This window comes from Coenobita brevimanus, chromosome 62 (genome assembly GCF_032717465.1).
Source record: "Coenobita brevimanus isolate Jiangsu-jjx chromosome 62, ASM3271746v2, whole genome shotgun sequence".
Classification (NCBI taxonomy): domain Eukaryota; kingdom Metazoa; phylum Arthropoda; class Malacostraca; order Decapoda; family Coenobitidae; genus Coenobita; species Coenobita brevimanus.
In genome coordinates this window covers 30,923,718-30,941,077 of record NC_137015.1, presented here as the reverse complement: position 1 = coordinate 30,941,077, position 17,360 = coordinate 30,923,718, and the positions used below count along the sequence as shown (strand labels likewise).

General features: G+C 41.8%; 1 non-coding gene across 1 annotated transcript; it reads right to left on the bottom strand.

Annotated features, from left to right (window-relative positions):
* Window positions 1-16,659: 16,659 nt before the first annotated feature.
* TRNAD-GUC (transfer RNA aspartic acid (anticodon GUC)) lies at window positions 16,660-16,731 on the bottom strand. Its single transcript has one exon. It is a non-coding gene; the product is annotated as a tRNA-Asp (tRNA).
* Between the last annotated feature and the right edge of the window lie 629 nt (window positions 16,732-17,360).

The following is a 17,360-nucleotide window of genomic DNA, read 5'->3' as shown; positions in this document are numbered from 1 at the left end:
CAGTACATAAGCTGATTTACATTTTGCTACTGCTACATACACACGACTGTACTTTATTTGGGGGAAACCTACTGTAAATGAGAGGTTACCCACTCTATATTGAAAGTCCCCCCTGGGCTAAAAACAAAAAAAAATCATCAAGTGTTACGACGAATACAACAGAAAAGGCGTCATCGTACTGAAGGGGTAAAACAGCCTTCACTGCCCTCCCAAAAGGCCATAAAGACACCCCCGCTAATACCACCACACCAGCCCCGAATGAAGACGGTGGGTTTTAGTGCCAAATGGGTGATGTGTGGGGGGTATGTGGCTTTCCTTCTTTATGTGCAGGGGAGTTAGTGGATCTCGAGAACAGGTTTTCTAATTTATGTCCAGAACAGGATACATAAAATAAAGGAAATGGCTCAACATAGTCATCACCATTACAAGGATTTTTTTTATTGCTTTAATTTCGGATTTATGAGAGAGAGAGAGAGAGAGAGAGAGAGAGAGAGAGAGAAAGAAAAACATCAAACACAGTCTCTCAAACATCAAAGAGTTCTCTCTCTTTTTCCGCACCCTTTCCTCTCCCTTCATCCTTTTCGTCTGACCACTTACTTTCTTCACCCCCTTCCTTAACATTCTCTCTCCCTCTGTCTCTCCCTCTCCTTTGCATTTTTTTTTTTTTTCATTTCCCCTTTCACACTTCTCCCTTCTTCTCTCTTTCTCTCTCTCTTCCTTCACTTTTTTACCCTCCTTCCTTGTTTTCTTCTTCCCTCCTGTTCCTCTTCTTCCCTTCCTCCTCTTCCTCTCCTCCCTCCTTCCCTTGTCTCCCTCCCTCCCTCCCTCCCTCTGTCTCTCTTTCCTGTATAATGAGCCTTAATTGAATCTTGGTAAATAAAAGACAGTGTATATTGATCCACTACTACTACAACTACTGACTACTACTACCGTCACTACTAGACTACTACCCTGCCACTACTACTACTACTACCACTACTGCTTTTACTGCAGATACTACTACTACTATTACTACCACTACTACTAATAATAATACCACTACTTGCAAAACAACCCTTACCATCCCAACTAAATACCTAAAAATATCATCTAAACCATCATCATCATCATCACCACAACCACCATCAAAACTACTACGCCCACTCATTACCACGATTATCACTACCATCACTATCACTCAGACACGACTAACATCCGCTGCCACTATCACCACCATCACCATCAGTACTACCACCATTCACTATCACCACCAATACTATCACAACGACACCATTATCGCCAAGACCACTATATCAGCACCGATTACTGTACATATATCACCGAAACCTAGTATTAAATCAGCTACTATCGCCAACAGCATCATTATACCCGTCTTCAAAACTCTCAGTATTAAGAAAATCAACACGCATAATGAACTGGTGTCAAACAATAGTACTCATCCGTCCATCTATCCCCCCATCCATACATACATCATACCTATCTATCAGTCTCTCCAGTATCTGTTAAACGTTTCATCCATCTATCCATTCATCAACACATCAATCTATCCATCTCTTTATGTATCAGGCTATCAAATAATTCATTCAACATATATATATATATATATATATATATATATATGTGTGTGTGTGTGTGTGTGTGTGTGTGTGTGTGTGTGTGTGTAAGAGAGATAGATAAGCAGATAGATAGAGATAGACAGATATAGACAGATAGATACTGACAGACAGATAGATAGATGTGAATGTTCAAAGGTCACCAATATTCTCGCAACCTTAACTTTTTAATTTTGTTGGTAGAACTTTTTTTTTTTTTTTACGAAAGGTTTCTGAGTGCAGATTGTGGTTCTTATAATACTCTGACCATATTTATAAAATTAATATTATTTAATATTTTTTTTTACTTTTCTATTATTTTTTTAATTTGCTGAACTTTCAACCCGTTTTCTGGCAAAACTTGATTGCTTAAGCAAAAAACAAAATTGATTAGAACAAAGATAGGTACCATGAAGCAACATGAATGTGCTATGGTCCCACAAAAAAGGTCGTTTACCATTATTGCTACAAAACGAACTCACCCACAAACCACTGTTTTCACAAATCCTGAGTGCCAAGGAACACTTTTATCACTATCATCAGCACGACGGGACATTGTTACTCCAGTAATCATACGCGGAACTCCGTAAAAGTTGCAAAAGATGACTGTAAAACAGCGCAAAACGGTAGGGACTGACGTATGGCGCGGCAAAAAACTCCCCGCCAAACACACTGCCACGTATGGCCAGCCAATCAGTAAGCGAGGCTCGTGCCCCGGCTACGTTCTTATTAGCCGCAACCAATACATGCACACAGAGGCACACACTGCCAAGACGCGCTCCTCCGCTCCTAAGCGAATGGTGAGTAGCCACAAGGACGATGTACATTACTTTTTTTTTCTTTCTTTTTAAGGACGTTCAACCATACTTCCAGTGGAGGAAGGTGTTCTCATCCAGGACCACATGATGGAGTATGGATGAAAATAGTGTTATCCAACAAAAATGCATTATCCGGCCGGTGGTCTGTGAACCCCTTCCGTCGCGCGGCCCCTCCTACCTATCCATTTATCCATCTACCTGCCAATCAGTTTCTCTCTCAATCCACCTTTGTCCCTAAGTCCCTGTTCATCTATCTATCGCCAGTCCCTCCATCAACTGGCCCCAGTTAATCCATCTGCTCATCCACCTCTGAAACTATCAATCCACCCATCCATCTACCTATCAACCTCTCCATCTGACACAACACCCAATCTCAGGGTTGAATGAGGATGGGAAAAATAATAATAGATCCAAGCTTCTTTACCACCTCTTACATACTGTACTCCCTCCCTCCACCCCAAAACCGTCACGCCCTTCCTCATACATTCTTCCATTCCACTCTTCCATCTTCCTCGTCTCCATTTCCTACTTCTTCCATCATTTTACTTTTGGTTAATCTTTCATTATTCACGTGTTTCGTATGTCCAAATCACCACATCATATTCTTTGCTATATCTATTACTTCATCCCTCTCTCTCTCTCTCCCTCTCTCAAAAATTCTGCTTGCACTGACCACTTCCTAGTAAAAAAACAAAAAAAAACAAAGAGAGACAGGAAAGAAAAAAAAATGACAGCATGCTTCTTCTCTGGATGCGACGGTAGGCAAGAAATTAATGGTGTTCGTTTCCATATTTCCTAATCAAAGAGAGAGAGAGAGAGAGAGTTACAGCGATCACGAGACACAGCCCTCCTCTCTCTCTCTCTCTCTCTTGTGTTCATAAGTTAAGTGTATGCCTGTAAAATATACAGCCATAATTATCTACCTACCAACCTACCTACCACCCTATCTACCACCTTACCTACCTATCTACCTACCTATCAGTGTAGCTAGGCCTACTTAATTCACAGCTGCCTTTCTACCTGTCCACATCCCTATCTACTTACTAATTTGCCTACCTTCTTACCTATCATTTCATCTACTAACCTGCCACGCTACCTTGGTAACTAGCCTACTAATTAACTTTCCTACCTGCTTACCTACTTACCAGTCTACCTCCCTACCTACCAACCAAACTACCATCCTAACTACTTACCACATAATCAGTCTGGCTGCTTTTTACTTACATTCCTACCTAACTGCCTTTCTACCTGCCTACCTACCTCTATACCTACCTCCCCACCATTCCACCTACTTACCTACCTCCCTACTTACATGCCTACCTCCCTATTAAACTACCTAAATACTAATATGCCACTCCACTCTTCCATCTATCTATTTTATCTACTTATCTACCTTCCAAAAACTCACATGCTACTTACCTACCTACATACATACCTACGCAGCTCAGTATCTGTCCGGTAAGTACCAATCCACCTACTATACTATTTATCTGGCCATCTGTATTCCTCCCTTTCAGTACTTACCGATTATCCGGGGAGAGAGAGAGAGAGAGAGAGAGAGAGAGAGAGAGAGAGAGAGAGAGAGAAAGAGAGAGAGAGAGAGAGGCTTGTAGAAGGCGTGAGAGAGATGCTAAGGGCAGGATGAGAGGAAGAGGAGAGGGGTGGGAACGAGATGAGAACGTGACTGAGAGAGAGATAAGTGTAGAGAGATAGTGGAGAAAAGGTGAGAAAATATTGATCCTTTTTCCTCTCTCTCTCTCTCTCTCTCTCTCACACACACACACACACACACACACACACACACACACACACAGTCCCACGGGTATATGTAGGCTGCGAGTATATAAGGTTACAATCACGTCTCCTGTTACAAGCCAATCATCCATCTAATAACCTCTGTAACAACACCCATAACCTTTACCCTTTCACCATAATTTTTTTTTTTTGTTACATTCTTGCTACTTCCTTACGATTTTATTCAAGTAAACAAAATCCCTTCACACTATAAGTTCGACAATATCCCATCAACACAGCCATGGATATTTATTGTTATTTTTTTCCGTCAGACGATTTTATTTAGCTAGGGACCTCTCGTAGACTCGTATTTTTTTATTTATTGCTGTTGTTGTTGTGGCCCAAGCTCATCTGATACGTGAACCCAGTAGACTGCAGGCTGTAATTACCTTTCTGCAGTCAACCATCACCCATAAGGAAGTTAGGGAGGGAGGGGGTGGAGGGACGCTTCTCTATCCGGGCAGTCAAGTCGCCCATACATATCGGTGCCACCACGTGAAGGCGTCCCCAAGTGGTTAGACGGACAGACAGACAGACAATGATATATTTTTTTTCCATTCATGATACCGCCAAACGATTTATTGAGCCTAGGACTGACCCTCGTGGTGAAGGGGTATGGTGCTTGAATCTCAGTGGTTAGGAATGAACCGGTGTTTCTCTGAAGCATATTTTAAAGATTTTTTGAAGACTTTTTTATATACGTTTTCTCAGGCACAGAGAGAGAGAGAGAGAGAGAGAGAGAGAGAAACGATCAACAACAATAATAATAATAATGATGATGATAATAATAATAATAATAATAATAATAATAATAAGAAGAAGAAGAAGAAGAAGAACAAATCACAGTAACAACCACCACCACCACCACCACCACCATCATCATCATCATCATCATCATCATCACCATCATCACCGTCGCCATAATCTTCATCATTATCATCATAACAACAACAACAACAACAACAACAACAACAAATCTATCTACCATCTAGTAATCTTTTCCCATCAGCAGCTGAGGGGCCATGAGTTACCTTCCCAGTCCCGACCTTTGAAGAGCGGGTGAAAGGCCTTTCCCAGCCAACAAGCAGTAAACCCAACCACCCTCGGATGTAAACCCGTACAGACCCCATCCTGTTGGAGCGCCTTAACCCATTATACCACCAGGCGTCGTTGGGTTATATACAAACCACTTGAACATAGTGAACGGTTCCTTGGGTTACGGGAAATATTTGGCTTGTCATTCAGAGTCGTAATCATGTCGGGTAAGGAAGCTCCCAAACACCTCTTCCTTAGTGATTTATCTTTGGATACGGTTCGTTATCATCAATTAGTATACAATTTTTGGTGAGTGTGGTGGTATTTGAATGATTTAAATACCACAGGGAGCACAATAAGGGGTAATACGCAAAATAAATCGCTTAAGAAGATTTGTTAAGGGACTTCCATAACCGACGAGAATACGGGCATTGAAGACAGCACTACCTCGAGTATCTTCTACTGTATATACCGTGGTGAGATCTTGAAGACTTTTATTTTTATCGGGACACGAATCAGAGGAGAAACAACATCCTAGGTACACTCTCCTACCCTCGTTTTTGCTGTTAACTCGCAAACCATTCGCCGCTGGGGACACTTGTAAGTCATTTCAGGCCAACACCAAACGACTTCATTCAGCCGATAAAAATTCCGGTGGAAAAATCTCGCCTTACATATCTGGATGGAGTAGCCTAGCTCCAGGCCCCTACGCATCTGATGGGGCAATAAAGGTTTGGATGGATGGATGGACAGACAGACATATAAATAGACAGATATAGATAGATAGATAGATAGACTGATAGATGAATGAATAAATGAATGGATGGATGGATGGATGGAGAATACGAGATGAGAACTAGGGTACTTTCCAACCTATCATATAATTTTATTCAACTGGGTAAAACTTTAGCTGCGAAAGAGAGAGAAAAAAGTTATTTTCATCCTAACACCGGTGGATTTTGTTTCGGCTGATTTTTTTAATTTTCTTTTTTAAAGTATTGTAAAAGATAAAAATTTTAGTATTTTTCGGACTAACACGCAATCATTTTATTCAACTGATAAAAATTACTGTAGTGTCAAGCATAAAAACTCGGATATTTTTTCGTACTAGCACTAAATAGTTTTATCCGGCCGAGGGAAATCATAGTAGTCAGTGGGCCAAACAAGCGCATTCGTCGACCGACTTACCTGCGTCGCGTCAACATTCAGACTGGGGTTAGAAAATGGGTGTGGTGAACAAAGGGATGGATATAATGGGATGGCGTGTTGGTGCGCGGCGAGGCTGAGGCAGGACAGTATAACCTGTGAAAATGGGTATGGTACGATTCGGGGTTTGGGTACAGCGAATATTTATTGTAAAATATCCTAAAAGAATGACAGTGTTTGTGGGGTAAAGAAATGTGCGTGAGGGACAAAGAAGTGGGTGAGGTGTGCTGGAATTAGGGTGAAGGGTGGGAGGGGACATGGGAGTATATCCGGTGAAAAATGAGTGTTGTAGGAATAATAGTTTGAGTGCGGTGAAAACTTATTTCATCTCTTTCCTGACAAGAAAAAAAAAAACAAAAACAAAAACAGGATACTCGTAAGCACGCGTTGCTTTCATACGTTTGACGTTCACTACGCAGACAAAAATGTTGACTAAACCTGGTCTTGCTATAGGCACAGATTTTTTTTTTTTTTTTTTTTTTCCAGGCCAAAACAATACGATTTTATTCAGCACACAGATTTTAGCAGACTGTGGGCTTATAATAGAACCTATCACGACAGAAAAAAAAAAAAATGTTCTTCTCATACTCGGAATCACTGAAGTATTCCGTTAGCTAGACGATTTTATTCAGCTGAGAGAGAGTCACAGGAGCCTAAGTGTTAAGATAATACAGATGCATCAGGATACTTTATTCTGGTCCCGGCGATTATGTTCAACTGAGAGAAACCCTAGAAGTCAACCCTTCCAGCTGTTGTGGACGTAATACTTAGCGCCAAGATTCACTAAAGACTAATAAACTGACTGTTGTAAATCGGATTCTGATTTGCAGGAAGAACAAGAAGACAAGAATTTTCCCACGTCGTTTGTTCATTCTGAAGCACACACACACACACACACACACACACACACAAATCTTAGTTATGATAGCGAAAATATCTAAAGTTTTTTTTTTCCCCGTTTTTGAAGGAAGGTTGACAGAAACTTCCAAAGTCTCTTGTTCTTCCTGCAAATCAAAATCTGGGTTACGATAGGGAATCAACTGTAACTAGGAAGCACTCACATAGCGCATACCCTCCCGAACGCAAATAAAATGTATGATATATTGCTGTAATATCTCTTTCCTACCAGATGAATACTTTTACGGTGTCACATAATTAATTCTACGGTCTTAATCTGCCCTGTTACACAGTTTCAGAGAGCGCATACCCGGTATCTAAGCCAACGCCAAAACAGTTTATGATTTCTTGTATCCGGCTTAAGGGCCACCTCAAATTCTAATCAATTCTTCTTTGGCCTACTTTCCACTTATCCACCAAATTTCACTGAAATCCGATATCAGCTTTTAAAATATCTTGTACACTACACAAACATACAGAGACTGATGAATACATAACCTCTCACAACTTCCTTGTCGGAGGTAAATATGTTTCTTAATCCAAATACATATGTTTTTAATCCGGATTACCCCAGGCCGATCTTATTTTGCCGAGGGAAATATAAGTAGTAGGCAGATTATCTCTTACCCTGACACTTTCAGTTTGACGATTTTTTTTTTTTTTTTTTAGTTCTTTCTATGGTCAGATTATCTTACTCAGCTTGGGTCAATGAATGGGTCAAACTCCTTCAACGTGAACAACTTCTCTTCACATACATAAAAATATCTGAAGACAGTAGGAATAAAATGTCCTCGTAGGGAAGTAGCTATTCTTACACTGACTGGACGCATTTAGGCATTACATTGAGAGAGAGAGAGAGAGAGAGAGAGAGAGAGAGAGAGAGAGAGAGAGAGAGAGAGAGAGAGAGAGAGAGAGAGAGAGAGAGAATGCATTAATCCAACTTAAAACATACAGCACATCCGAGGTTACTTTCTAACTGTTTCAGCCACCCCTCACAGGATGTAGGGTTGGCCGATATAGGGAAAGAAAGAGGAGGATTCATAGAGAGAAAAAGAAAGGCAAACGGACAGACAGAAGAACAGACTACAGATAGACAGAGCTAAACAGATAGAAGAGATCGATAAACAGACACGGAAACGAGACTGACAAATATAAGGATAGAGTTGTTATTTTTTTTCCGCTGTTTTTGTCGTTGTTGTTGTTTTTGTAGGTTCATAAGGACGTGAACTCAGTGGAATGCAGGATGAAAATGAACCGCTGCCCAGTTATATCGGTGCCACCACGTGAAGGAGGCTCTCTTTAGCGCCTCTGACATACTGCTACACAGAGATAAGGAAACATACAGATATATTCATTCATACAGATATACAGACAGGCAGATAGATAGACAGATAAACAGATAGATGCTAAGAAAGACAGACAGACAGATACACAGACATACATAGACAAAGATACTGATAAATACAAATATATACACACCGACACAGACTGACAGACGGACAGACTGATGGAGGAATTGATAGATACAGATAGATAGACTGATAGATGAAAAAAACTGAGGAGAGAAAGGCACAGATAGATAGACATGCAGAAACAGAGATAGATGTATTGACTGGACACGGATTAAGTGATACAGTTTGACAGAAAATTTTATACACAGAAAAATAAATAGATACAATAATAGATAGATATACACAGATAAATAGAGATCGACAGACACAAAAAAAGGCGGGTAGATAGATAAATAAAGATAGACAGATTGATATATTAAAAGGTCAAACTTAGACAGACTCGGATTTATGGCGGTGAGGCTGTGAGTAGCTACCATCTGCTGTTTTTGTTTTTTGTTCCTCTATCTAGCTCTCTCTCTCTCTCTCTCTCTCTCTCTCACACACACACACACACACACACACACACACACACACACACACACACACACACAAAGGCGGGGAGGTGAGGTTCGCATTTCCGGGTCGCTGCTAGTTCTCTTCTTATACTTAGTGGTTTTTGGTTGTTGTCATCGCCATGTTCATCAAGTTGTACGATGATTTCTGTCCAACAACCCGGGAGTCTAAGAGGGTTGTGATGACGGGAACGTGGACTCATCATGGCCAGTCGACCCATCCCAGCGGCAGACCCAACAACCCCTCCCATCATCATTCCATCAGCGTCCGTCTGTAACTACCCATATTAACACACTTCCAATGGCATCTTCAGTGGCTCTAGTACAGATCTGAACTTTGACACAGCCCTCAATACTCTGTTCCTACTAGCCTACTACTACTATTAACACTACCACTACTGCTGCTGCTGCTGCTGCTACAAAAATCCTGCAAAAGAGATGTTGGTGGAAACTAGGCTACATGACATAGGCCTACGAGACAGATATACAGGGAGACAGGGAAACAGACAGGAGGCCTATACTGACCATCAGGCATTTGCATACGGAATGGCCAGCTCCTGTCTTTCGGTCTATACTCTCTCTCTCTCTCCACTGACCTATATGGTGCATAAGCCTCTCTCTCCTTCACCTCTCTCCCTTCATCTTTTTCCCCTTTCCTCCCTCCCCTCCCTCCGTGCCTCAATTTTTTCCTCATTTTCTCTTATTCTTACTTTAATCATAGTCCCCTCCCTCCCTCCCTCCCTCCCTCCCTCTCCCTCTCGCTCTCTCTCTCTCTCTCTATGTATGTATGTATTTACTAGACGAGAAAAGATACTAAGAAAACCACAAAAATAAGGTCAGAACAAGAACAACAAGATGAAGGAATATGAACAAGAACAACAACAACAACACTGATATCCAATGTCCGAAGACGAAGGAGAAGGAGACCGAGAAACGAACGTCCAGGGAAAAGTGGAGGCATTTACGGTATGGTTACTATATTTTTTCATGGGGTCTACGGCTCTTGGTAATGTGTGTGTGTGTGTGTGTGTGTGTGTGTGTGTGTGTGTGTGTGTGTGTGTGTGTGTGTGTGTGTGTGTGTGTGTGTGTGTGTGTGTGTGTGTGTGTGTGTGTGTGTGTGTGTGTGTGTGTGTGTGTGTGTGTGTGTGTGTGTGTGTGTGTGTGTGTGTGTGTGTGAGAGAGAGAGAGAGAAGAACTGAGAAGCTAAACAGAAGGAAATTCTCTCTCTCTCTCTCTCTCTCTCTCTCTCTCTCCTTATCCCTTCTGTCAACACTACACATAAATACTCCTTCCCTCCCTCCCTCCTTCGCTTTATTCCTTCCCCCTCTACTTCATTCTCTCCTTTCCTTCCTCCCTCCATCCTTCCCTCCATCCCACTCTCCCTCGTTCACCCTCTCTTCCTCCTTTTTTTCTCTCTTTCCCTCCTTCCTTCCTTCGCCTTCTTTTCCTTCCTCTCTCTTTCATCCTCTTCTCTCTTCAATTTCCTAACATCCTCCCTCTTTCGCCATTATCTCTCCTTCACTCTCTTTCTCCCTCCTTCCTTTTCTCCCCTCCTTTCCCTCCCTCCCTTATTCATTCTCCTCCTCCTTGTCTCCATCCATCCATCCAGTCTTTATCTCTCTTCCTTCTGTCCTTCCTTCCCTATGTGGTTCTTTCCCCTTCCATTTCTCCTGTTCCTTATCCTGCCTTCCTTCCATTACATTCCTTCATTCCCCCTCCTCTCCTTCATCTCCTTACCTCTTACCCTCCTTTTCACTCTTCCTTTCGTTCTCTACTTCCATCTTTTATCTTCCCTTCTTCCTCTCCCATTCTCTTATCAACCCTCTTTCTTCCCCCCCTCCTATCTTCCTTCATTCTCTGCCCCCCTCCTTCGCTTCTCTCCTCCTTCCTCTCCCTCCATCCTTTCCTCCCGTCTTCCTGTATTTCTCTATCGCCCTTCCCCAGCTCTCTCTTCCCCTTCCCTCCTTCAGTTCTCCCTCCCGTCTCTCTCAATCTCTCATCCCTCCTCCATTCCCTCTCTCCCACTCCTCTCTTTTCTTACTCCCATATTCCTACTCTACCTCCTTCTCTCCCTCCCTCCCTCATTTTCTCACTCCCTATTTCTCTCCCGTCCTCCCTACACCTATATAAACATTAACCCTTTTCTCACTCTCTCCCTCCCTTCTTTTCAATCCTCCCTCAAACCCTTTTTACTTCCTTCCCTAAGGCTTTTAAAGTGGTCTCTCTCTCTCTCTCTCTCTCTCTCTCTCTCTCTCTCTCTCTCTCTCTCTCTCTCTCTCTCTCTCTCTCTCTCTCTCTCTCTCTCTCTCTCTCCCCTTCCACATGACTGCCTTCGGAACAATATGAGCAAAGTTGTCAACCGCCCTTAAGGGAAAGAGAGAGAGAGAGAGAGAGAGAGAGAGAGAGAGAGAGAGAGAGAGAGAGAGAGAGAGAAGATATATTACTTGGCATCCCTCCTGGTCACCAAGGTACATGACTTTATATAAAAAATACCTATAAAAAAAGGATGGGGCCTCTTATATAGACGACTGGAAACTCTTATATAAAGGATTGGAACCTCTTATATAAAAGATTGGAACCTGTTATATAAAGTCTTAAACCTCTTTGTAAAGGACTGGAAACTCTTACATTAAGGATCAGAACCTGTTTTATGAAGACAGGAACCTCCTTGTAAAGGACTGGAAACTCTTACAGAATGGATGTGAATCTCTTAAGTAAAGGTTTGGAACCTGCTGTGTATACTGTATACTGGTATTAATTATGTGGTGGGAAATGAAGTAATATAAAGGATTCGAATCTCATTTATGAAGGAATGGAGCCTGAAATCTAAAGGACTGGAACCTATTATACAGTACTGGAGAGTAATAACAATGGAAGCCTTAGGGAAAGGAAGCCTATTATATGAAGGAATGAAACCGAATTTATGAAGAGTGTACAAGTGGTCTTTTAAATTTAATTCGCTTTCATACATTTATAAAGAATTATAAATTCTTCCATGCAGAAGTGGAACCTGTTATACTCAACAATGTTTTACGTAAAGGAACCTGTTATATAACGGATTGGAACTTGTCGTAAAAATGATGTCGATCTCTTGTTTAATGGGCTGGGGTCTGCTACATAAAGGGTCACAATTTACAGGAATGTAAAGAGCTGAAACCTCTCATACAAAAAGATTATTAACTGTTTTACTCGTATAATAGTTTTAAACCAATTATTATAAAGAATTGGAACTTGATATTGGGATATACAGTACTAGGATGTAACGAACGGTAACTTTCGATAATGGGCTGGGATATAGAGGACTACAACCTGCGCTGTAATGGACTGCAATATATGAGTGAGGTAGGGCTTACTATGCAGGGGTGGCCAAGGTTCCGATGACGTCACATGCATAAGGCATAGGGCCCGCGCACGAAAATTCTTTAAGCCCAACTTTATGCACAGAGACTAAAAGACCTTCGCTTAAGTGCAAAGCTACTCGCAAAGCCCCGCTAACGTTCGTAGGAGTTGTGAACTTGAGTCGTTAAGATACTGATTTTGTTCTAGTTTTTTTTTTTTCCCCTATACTTATTTCTTTCTTTCTACATCGGTAATAACTCCAAAACGAAAAGTACACGAACGTGCTGCCTAGCATTCAAGCTACAGTACGCGAGTTACAGCCTACAAACATTCAGTAGTACTCAGACGTCTTTTCGGATACGTAAAACTCTGCGGATCTGTGTTGCCCAGAAGAGGCAATGGAGGAAACGTGGTCCAAGGTGAAATACAGATCCACGATGGAAAACAAGTCAATGAGAAAAGTAGGTGCATGGAGGGAAAATTGGTCCATGGGAATAAATAGCTCCGTGGCGGAAAATAGGCCCACAGGGGGATGATAGGGCCAAAGGGGGAACACATGGCCAAAGAGGAAAATAGCTCCAAGGGAGAACTAGTTCCATGGGTAAACACAGATCAATGGTAAAAATAGGTCCATGGAAACAATAGATCAACGGAAAAAATTGGTTCATGAAGGAAAAGAGGTCCAGAGGGGGAAAATACATCCATATGTAAAATCGGTGTGTGTGTGTGTATATATATATATATATATATATATATATATATATATATATATATATATATATATATATATATATATACAGTAAATCCTCGTTTTTCGCGGCTTGGATGTTCCGCCAAAACCGCGCGAAACGCGAAACGTCGAAGTGTGAAGCTAAGAATCAATGGGAAAAATAGAGGAGCGTTCCAGTGGGACATGTATTGTACCTACTCTATCAGAAAGTACTATAATACCAAACAGGCCCTACCCAAAATTAAGTGAAGAGTGTTTACTAGTGCTAAAACAGCATAACACAATAAACATGTACCTGAAAAGACATTAAAACTGTTATAAAGAGCTGCAACACCAAAAATCCTTACCAGAAATAAAGTGAAGACTGGCTTGAGTGGCAAGTGAAGGTGTGTTGAGGGTGGATGGGCTAGTTCCCGATGTTACTAACCAAGGAAAAACTGCCACTTTTCACCAGAATATTTAATTTTCGACATCAAAGTCAGTTAACTAAACCCCGGTCATTTTATGTGCCCTCTTTGTCACTAAAAGGAAGGGAGAAATTATAACAACATTATTTTACTTACTACTACAAGAAAGAAAGGCTATAATATAGTCAAATAGAATAAAAAAAAAAATTGGTGGGCTAAGTCTACCATCTCTGAACTGGGATGGTTATTATTCTTTCCTTTCTTAAATATCGATAAGCTTTATTTTACATCCATTTCATGTATTTGTCCATCAGAACAAAAATAAATAGTGTTGCGAGAAACATGTAACGATTCTTTCTTAATAAATAGTAGCACAACACGGCTGAAGATCGAACGTTACGATCACAAACGATAACAAACTCACGTGTGTCTACTGCCCCACTGGACCTGCTGTGTATTCACGACACGGCTGAAGATCGAACGTTACGATCACAAACAATAACAAACTCACGTGTGTCTACTGCCCTGCTGGACCTGCTGTATAAAGATCATGGGAAACTGCTGCATAGAAAATTGGACGGTGCCTAGACTGAGCATCAGTACGCATCGTCTGCTGAGTGTCGGCTGCCGGCTGGGAGCATCGAATTGTGGGAAAACTCGCGAATTATGAGACAACTCGGAACCTTTTTCTTGCGCAAAAAACGAGGCGTCGAAGTAAAATGCGTCCAAATACGAGGACTTACTGTATATCTATCTATCTATCTATCTATCTATCATCTATCTATCTATCTATATGAAAGAGATATGAACGATTCGAAGATATTACATAACGGACTGAAAATTGTCACATAAAGGACAGGAACCGGTTATATAGGAATGGAATCAACAGACCCAAATAAAGAAATGGAATTTCGTGGACTGGAACTTCTTATATAAACGAGTGGAACCTATTATATATACGACTGAAAAGTGCTATACAAATATTTGGAAAATCAGATATAAAGGATCAGAATCTCTTATATAAGGAAGAGAACTCCTTATATAACAGACTGGAACCTTCTTTAAATGACTAAATTCTGACAGGCCTAAAAAGAATCATTGTGGTATGGACAAAGAAAGGCAGGGCGAGGGAGTAGGAGGGGAGGGATGGAGGAAGGGGAAAAAGGAGGTAAAGAAGGACAGGAAATACTGGAAGAAAGAGAAGGCAAGAAGGAGGGAGGGAAAGAATGAGATGTAAGGAAGGGGATGATGAAAAACAGAGAAGGGGAAGGAAAAAACTTCGAATGGTGAGTTGATGAGAGAAGGCAAGGAAAGACAGGGAATGTGTGTGTGTGTGTGTGTGTGTGTGTGTGTGTGTGTGTGTGTGTGTGTGTGTGTGTGTGTGTGTGTGTGTGTGTGTGTGTGTGTGTGTGTGTGTGTGTGTGTGTGTGTGTGTGTGTGTGTGTGTGTGTGTGTGAGAGAGAGAGACACACACACACACAGACAGACAGACAGACAGACAGACAGAATGTAGTTCAAAGGCAGAAAATAGGAGAAAGGCAAGAAAAGAAGATGGTAGAACTGGAAGGGAGAATTGAAATGAAGGACTGATGGACAGAAAGCAAAGAAAAAAAAATACGAGGAAAGTGGGAGAGAGGGAAGGAAAGGAGGACGGAAGAAAGGGTAGACAGAGGAAGTGAGGGAAAGTAGAAGAGTGTAAGGGAGAGAGGAATAGAGAGCTGGAGAGGAGGTAAACAGGGAGGGAGAGAGGGCAGGAGAAAGGGAGGGAGGAAGAGTAGAGAGGAAGGGACGAAAAAATAGGAGGGTGAGAGAGGAGCGATGAAAGACATGACTGACAGGTAGACATGGAGGAGGAAAACGTGTTGAAGGTAAGAGGGAGGGAGAGGGATAAAAAAATGGGGAGGAATGGGGGAGGGAGAGACAGAAGGAAGGAGAGAGGGGGAGAGGCAGAGACAAGGGGAGAGAGGTAGGGAGGGGGAGAAGGAGAGACATGAAGAGGGAGAAGGGGAGAGTAAGAGTGAAAAGAATGCAGACAAGAGAAGGACAGAGAGAGGTTGGGAGGAAAAAAAGGTAGAGAATTTGGCGACAAAAGGTGATGAGAGAGAGAGAGAGAGAGAGAGAGAGAGAGAGATAACCCACTTTTCCTACTAACCCAGTCAACACTTGCGACCTCTGACGGATTTGTGCATTAACTCTTCATGTACCAACACATCTAGTATATTTTATTCCTGTGTTAGATCATGGACACCATTTTCCATGAAGTGGCGTGGATGTTGCGTGTAAGTGGATGAAATTAAAAGGAAGAAATTATACGTGATGCCCAATACTACAGTACGTTCGCCTCTATATGCCTGTATTTCATCGCTGGATTCACAGACGCTTAACCAAGACGTAGTGGACCAAGGCACATATCATCATCATCATCATCATCATCATCCATGTATAGGTGATAATATGCTTCTTTTTTTACTACGTGTGGCTCAGGCATCTACGACTTTATTGATGAATGTGGCGGAAGAGGCGATCGGACGATAGTGTTTGTACGTACCGAAGTTGTCTTTACCGAGAAGACCCATACCCGACGAGGATCCAAGTCGGGCCATAACTGCTGAACCTTTTCTATATAACGAAAACAACTTCAGTTATTTGGGTATAATTTCTTCCACTGTGAAATCAAAGGTCGTATTACACCCTTTTTACTTTAACCTAGCCAAAAACTCCCAGCTCTCCATCTTGAATGCTGAGTTATTAAAAGAAATTACCACTAGACGAGAAGTGCTAGGGAATGGGTGTTCAGCAGAAGCGCTGTCTTTCTGCCACTCTATGAAATAAGATGCAAAGGAATGAAAATGTAGGCTAAGTGCAAGTTCCACTGGTGTATATAGCATGTGGAGTGCGCTGGCGATATTATCTTAGGCGAGCCAATAAAAAACTGTACCTCCCCGGCGGGGAATCGAACCCCGGTCTCCCGCGTGACAGGCGGGGATACTAACCACTATACTACCGAGGACTGGCAAAGAAGGTGCACCGTGGAAGGTGCACCGTGGCCTTTTATGCCGTCCTTATCATTCTACCCTTATCTACCCACGCCACGCACTGTCTCGTATGTCACTGTCCCTGTCTCACTGGTTTTCGTTCTGATGGGGCTCTGTCTTGTCTTTATTGGATGATGGCTGACTTGCCTGTGGTGATATAAACTGTCTGGCGTTAACCACAGTTTAATACCTATGTCGGCAGCCCACGCCTGGAAGCTGACATAAATAGAGGCACGACTGTCCTACCAAAAACCTAAAATTGACTTTATTATGGGTGTCACCGTTTCATTTCCTTTCATTTATTAATTAATTTATTACAGCTGATGAAATGACTCTACTCAGCAGGTATTATGAAAACCAATTTTGTTTGGATCGTTTGGCCTGTGGAATGGAGTCGAGGGTTCTGAAGGCTTGAATGATGAGGGAGTGGATATGTGGGCCATTTCACTGAGCACTGATACTTCTTTTATGATCGGTTTCTGGGAAAAGGGTTGGCATCATGAAGGCTATTCTGCTTTGTGAAGATTAAAGGTACCTCCATACTTTTTACAGTCACTTTAAATTTATCAGAAGTACGTTGCTGTCATAAATGAGTTATTACTGT